Here is a 6,000-nt window from a genome sequence, read left to right as displayed (position 1 = left end):
CACTCCTAAGATCTCATGGTTTCCATAGGTTCTCCACAATCTCAGCCAAGAATTCCATTTGTGTAAAAGACTAGGCACACTGCAAAAGCATCTCTCACCAGATGCTGTTTATTCTGGACCTGGATGCCCTTTCTGTGCTTCCCTCTCCCCATCAAGGCAGACTTCAACTACTAAATCATTCAAAATGGGTTCTCATCACATAAGGGTTCAGAGCCCAGATTCCAGAGTTCAAGATTATACATTCAACCTTTAGACCATGACATTTTTGATCCTTGCTTTACATCCTTGGATACGCTCCAGTGTCTCCTGGTTTATAGTCTACAGGAACTTGAATAGAATTTGTATCCTGCTGGTGTGTGAAAATTATATAAATTTTAATTATGTTGGAATGGTTCATAGTGCTTTTCAGGTCTACTATATCCTTCTATTCTCCCATCTATTCCGTCCATTAATTATTGAGAGTTTGACATTGAAACTCCAACTAAAAATCTTAATTTCTCTACTTAAAAAATAATTTTAATATACAGTGAAACTATATGTAACTTTGTTCCTTATTTTCCAAGTCTTTTGTAAATGTGTTATCATACTTTCATAATTTAAAAAGTAAAAAGGAAAGAAGAAAAAAAAAAAGATTCTGCATTCAAATCTCATCCTGAGCACTTGCTGGTACTGGGGTTTTGAAGAGCACTTAAAGTTCCTTAAAAAGCCAAACGGGGCTCAGTTTTCTTATCTACCATTGGGGACGATGTTAAGAGTTGGGGGTACAGGTTAAAAATAATAATAATAATAAATAAAAGGGTTAGGGTTGTCAAAGATCTTCCCTAGTGGCTCAGAGGTTAAAGCGTCTGCCTCCAATGCAGGAGACCTGGGTTCGATCCCTGGGTCAGGAAGATTCCCCTGGAGAAGGAAATGGCAACCCACTCCAGTATTCCTGCCTGGAGAATCCCATGGATGGAGAAGCCTGATAGGCTACAGTCCACGGGGTCGCAAAGAGTCGGACACGACTGAGCGACTTCACCTTCACACTTTAGGGTTGTCATGACCATACCAGACCACCTGACCTGCCTCCTGAGAAATCTGTATGCAGGTCAAGAAGCAACGTTAGAACCGGACATGGAACAACAGACTGATTCCAAATTGAGAAAGTAGTATATCAAGGCTGTATATAGTCACCCCACTTACTTAACTTATATGCAGAGTACATCATGTGAAATGCCGAGTTGGATGAAGCACAAGCTGGAATCAAGATTGCCAGGAGAAATATCAATAACCTCAGATACACAGATGACACCACCCTTCTGGCAGAAAGTGAAGAGAAACTGAAGAGCCTCTGGATGAAAGTGAAAGAAGAGAGTGAAAAAGCTGGCTTAAAACTCAACATTCACAAAACTAAGATCATATCATTTGGTCCCACCACTTCATGGCTAATAGATGGGGAAACAATGGAAACAGTGACAGACTATTTTCTTGGGCTCCAAAATCACTGCAGATGGTGACCACAGCCATGAAATTAAAAGACACTTGCTCCTTGGAAGGAAAGCTATGACCAACTTAGACAGCATATTAAAAAGCAGAGACATTACTTTGCTGACAAAATTCCCTCTAGTCAAAGCTATGGTTTTTCCAGTACTTATGTATGGATGTGAGAGTTGGACTATAAAGAAAGCTGAGCACCTAAGAATTGATGCTTTTGAACTGTGGTGTTGGAGAAGACTCTTGAGAGTCCCTTGGACTGCAAAGAGATCCAACCAGTCCATCCTAAAGGAGATCAGTCCTGAATATTCGTTGGAAGGACTGATGCTGAAGCTGAAACTCCAATACTTTGGCCACCTGATGGGAAGAACTGACTCACTAGAAAAGACCCTGATGCTGGGAAAGATTGAAGGCAGGCGGAGAAGGGGATAACAGAGGATGAGATGGTTGGATGGCATCACTGACTCAATGGACATGAGTTTGAGCAGGTTTTGGGAGTTGGTGATGGACAGGGAAGCCTGGAGTGCTGCAGTGCATGGGGTCTCAAAGAGTCGGACACGACTGAGCGACTGAACTGAACTGAAGGGTTGTCAAGAACCTGAAATGAGATAACACATGTAGACTCAGCAGTCTGCCTGGCACCAAGTTCTCCGAAAATAACTATACTTATTAATAACTACACTTATAAATACATCCTTCTGTGCTGTGCTAAGTCGCCTCAGCTGTGTCTGATTCTTTGTGACTCCATGGACTCTACCCACCAGGCTCCTCTGTCCACGGAATTCTCCATGCAGGAGTACTGGAGTGAGTTGTCACGCCCTCCTTCAGGGGATCTTCCCAACCCAGGGATTGAATCCACATCTCTTAGGTCTCCTGCACTGGCAAGCTGGTTCTTTACCACTGTCCTTCTAAAAAGCGGTCATTCTCTATTAACATCAAAAAAGTGGTGGGAATTTTTCATTCACCACATTGCACAGTATTGTTCCAGAAACATTATCTGTTCAGGATTTTCTTTGGTTGCTGTTGTCATTCTTGCCTTAAATCTAGTCTTTGAGGGGTTGGGTCCATAGCTTAATGGAATATAAAATCTTGGTGTCTTTCCGACCCTTCTCGTGCCCCTGCCTTGGCATCCTCAGTAACAGTAGATGGCTCCCTTGGCAGTTACACTTTACCTGTTTTCCTCCAAACAAGTCACAGAACCATGGTTTTGTTTGCCTGTAAAAAGCTGATACATTGTCTAGCAGACAGTTCTGATCAGATGTTTTCAATACCACAGGCAACTCCCCCACCCTCTGGCCTCACTCTTATCGACTTCTTCCTCCCATAGAGTTCAAAGTCTCTAATAGCTGGAGGCCTGACTGGTTCTGAGATCAGGTGTTCTAAGGCACCCGTTTTTCCTTCTCCTAAAATGCTTAACAGATAAGGATCCAGGAAGTCCTTCAAGTCCACTAAATAATCTGAGCTTCCACAGTAACATTTCTTTACAGATGAATGCTTCTTTTACTTGTTTCATGAACGTTTTCAAGTTTATTTTCTACAGCTCCTTTCCAACCTGCTTTTTGAGATCGTTTCCTTAGCATTAATATATGCATGTTTTAAAAAAACATTTGTCTTGATATAGATTGAAAAATTCATCTGTTCATTCCAGGTGTTACATGCCAGCTCAAATCTAAAGAAATATAAGGTCTCAAACACCAAACCATGAGCAATTTTGTGGCAGTGGAAGTCTTGTTGGTCAGGATTTTAAACTCTGTTTATTACTTACTACTTCTGCTTGACAGATGTGTATCTTGGGTTGTTGTTGTTCAGTCGCTCAGTCGTGTCCGACACTTTGTGACCCCATGGAGTGCAGCCCGCCAGGCTTCCCTGTCCTTTACCATCTCCTGGAGCTTGCTCAAACTCATGTCCATTGAGTCAGTTTTGCCATCCAACAATTTCATCCTCTGTCGCTCTCTTCTCCTCCTGCCCTCAATCTTTCCCAGCATCAGGGGCTTTTCCAATGGGTCAGCTCTTTGCATCAGGTGGCCAAAGTATTGGAGCTTCAGCTTCAACATCAGTCCTTCAGCATCTTGGGTTACATCCCAGCAAAGAGTCTGGCCAAGTTGAAATTTCTCCCCCACAGGTACTGTTGTCACATCTTCCTGGAAAACCTATGATTTGGTGACCATGTAGGACTCTCTCATGGGCTGTAAAAAAATTCTACCAGATCTATTGTCTGTTTGGGGTTATCAATCTAGTGTTTGGGCTTCCCTGGGATCTCAATTGGTAAAGAAGCTGCCTGCAATGCAAGAGACCTGGGTTCGATCCCTGGGTCGGGAAGATCCCCTGGAGAAGGAAATGGCAACCCACCCCAGTATTCTTGCCTGGAGAAATCCATGGACAGAGTATTCGGGCTTCCTAGGTGGCGCTAATGGTAAAGAACCTGCCTGCCAATGCAGGAGACATAAGGGATGCGGGTGTGGTCCCTGGGTGGGAAGATCCCCAGAGGAGGGCATGGCAACTGACTCCAATATTCTTGCCTGGAGAATCCCATGGACAGAGGAGCTTGCTGGGACACAGTCCATAGGGTCCCAACCCAGGAATCGAACCAGCCTCTCTTATGTCTCCCTTAAGTCTCCCGCATTGGCAGGTGGGTTCTTTACCCCTGGTGTCACCTGGGATGCCCTTGATGGTACTGTTTTTCACTCTGTCTTGAATCACTTGCTCTGGGAATGCAGCTGCTATACTGTGAGCTGCCCTGTGGAGGGGCCCATGCGGCTAGGAGCTGAGCGAGGCCTTTGGACACACAACCAGCCAGCAAGGAACAGAGGCCTGCCAACAGCCAGGTGGATGAGCCACATTACAAGTGGATTCTCTAGCTCGGTCAGGCCCTGAGATAATCGTGGTCCCAGTTGAGAACTTGACTGAAACCTCATGAGAAAACTGTAGCTAGAACTACACATTTAAATCCCTCTCTGAGCCTCAGAAACTGTGAAATTGAAATGTCTGTTCATTTAAGCTGCTAAGTTTTAAGGTAATTTATTGTGTGGCAAGAGATAACTTATACATGAATGGTAATGTGGCCAACCTTCCCAGATAAAGCACTGAATCTTAATTTGGATTCAAACGAAGATGCATTTTAATTGGGTAATTTCATTTATAGAAATCTATTCCAGAAACTATTGCCTACATCATTACAAATTTATACACAATGTTATTGGGGATTATTACCTTACATAAAAGTGTCCAGCAATAAGGAATTGCTAAATAAAGTATGGTCTGTCCCTTGAAAGTAATTTTAAATAACTTCTAACAGAAAGTTTAAGGACTTTATACTGTAAAGATAGAAACAAAAGAAGATAAAATTTTATATACAATACAATTTTATATTGTTATATTTATGTCCCAGCTTTCCTGGTAGCCCAGCAGTAAGGAATCTGCCTGCCAATGCAGAAGATGCAGGTTCAATCCCTGGGTCGGGAAGATGCCCTAGAGCAGGAAATGGCAGCCCACTCCAGTACTCTTGTCTGCATAATCCCGTGGACAGAGGAGCCCAGTGGGCTTCAGTACCTAGGTCACCAAGAGTTGGACTGAGCAACTAAACAACAGCATACACATACACAAAGACATATAGAATTTACAACTCAAAAAAAAAAAAAAAATCCATGTGTTAAAAAACCGGTAAGAAAGTCTTAGCTGTAGCTCCAGAGAGAGAAGTAAGTCTGTGGGTCTCCAGCAACGGCATTCACTGTAAGTCGCAGCCACGACTTTCACTTACATGGGCACATGTAAGACACTCATGAGGACTCCCAGAAATACTAAGAGCAGGGCACTTTCTGCAGAGTTGGGACTCTTCCATCACCAGAGACTGACTGACCTCTAGATTCAGACGTTGGTGTGGCTTCATTCCTACCCATGTGACGGTGAGATTCACCAGCATTAAAGAATGCTAATGGTCAGAGGCCAAAGACCCTTCTACCACTTTTGTCTTCCTTCTTCTCTCACACCCCTCATTTGACCTGTCAGCAAATCGTATTCACTATACTTGGAAATTGGGCACTTTCCACCACCTTCCATCTATTTCCAGGGCCTGGTGAAGTACCTGGGACCCAGTAGTTATGCAGTAATGATTTGTTGAAAGAATGGGGTGAGTCTTATGCTCTTCATAATGTCCACAAGGTCTGGCCCCTAACAGCTTTATGTGCTGTTATCTGGCCCATATGATCCCCTCTCTTATCATCTTTTATCACAAACCCACCCATGTCATATGCTCAAATTATAGTGAACTACTTCTAGTTTCCCAGTTTCTCATTGGGAAGCTGTTTCATTCTTCTGTGACCTCTCCAGTACTATTCCCTCAGCCTAGAAGAGATTCTTACACTTAAACAGTATTGCACGAGTCATCTTAGCCAACAAAAACTCACTCTAGTCTAAATACTTCTCCCTTGTTCTTCTCTCCTTGTTCTTACCCCAGCACATGCATTTCTATCAAAGCACAAACTGCGCTCTACTGAGGTCTGCCTATCTCCCCATCAGAACACTAAGTTC

Source organism: Budorcas taxicolor, chromosome 5 (genome assembly GCF_023091745.1).
Source record: "Budorcas taxicolor isolate Tak-1 chromosome 5, Takin1.1, whole genome shotgun sequence".
Lineage (NCBI taxonomy): Eukaryota > Metazoa > Chordata > Mammalia > Artiodactyla > Bovidae > Budorcas > Budorcas taxicolor.
This window is presented reverse-complemented; position numbering follows the sequence as displayed.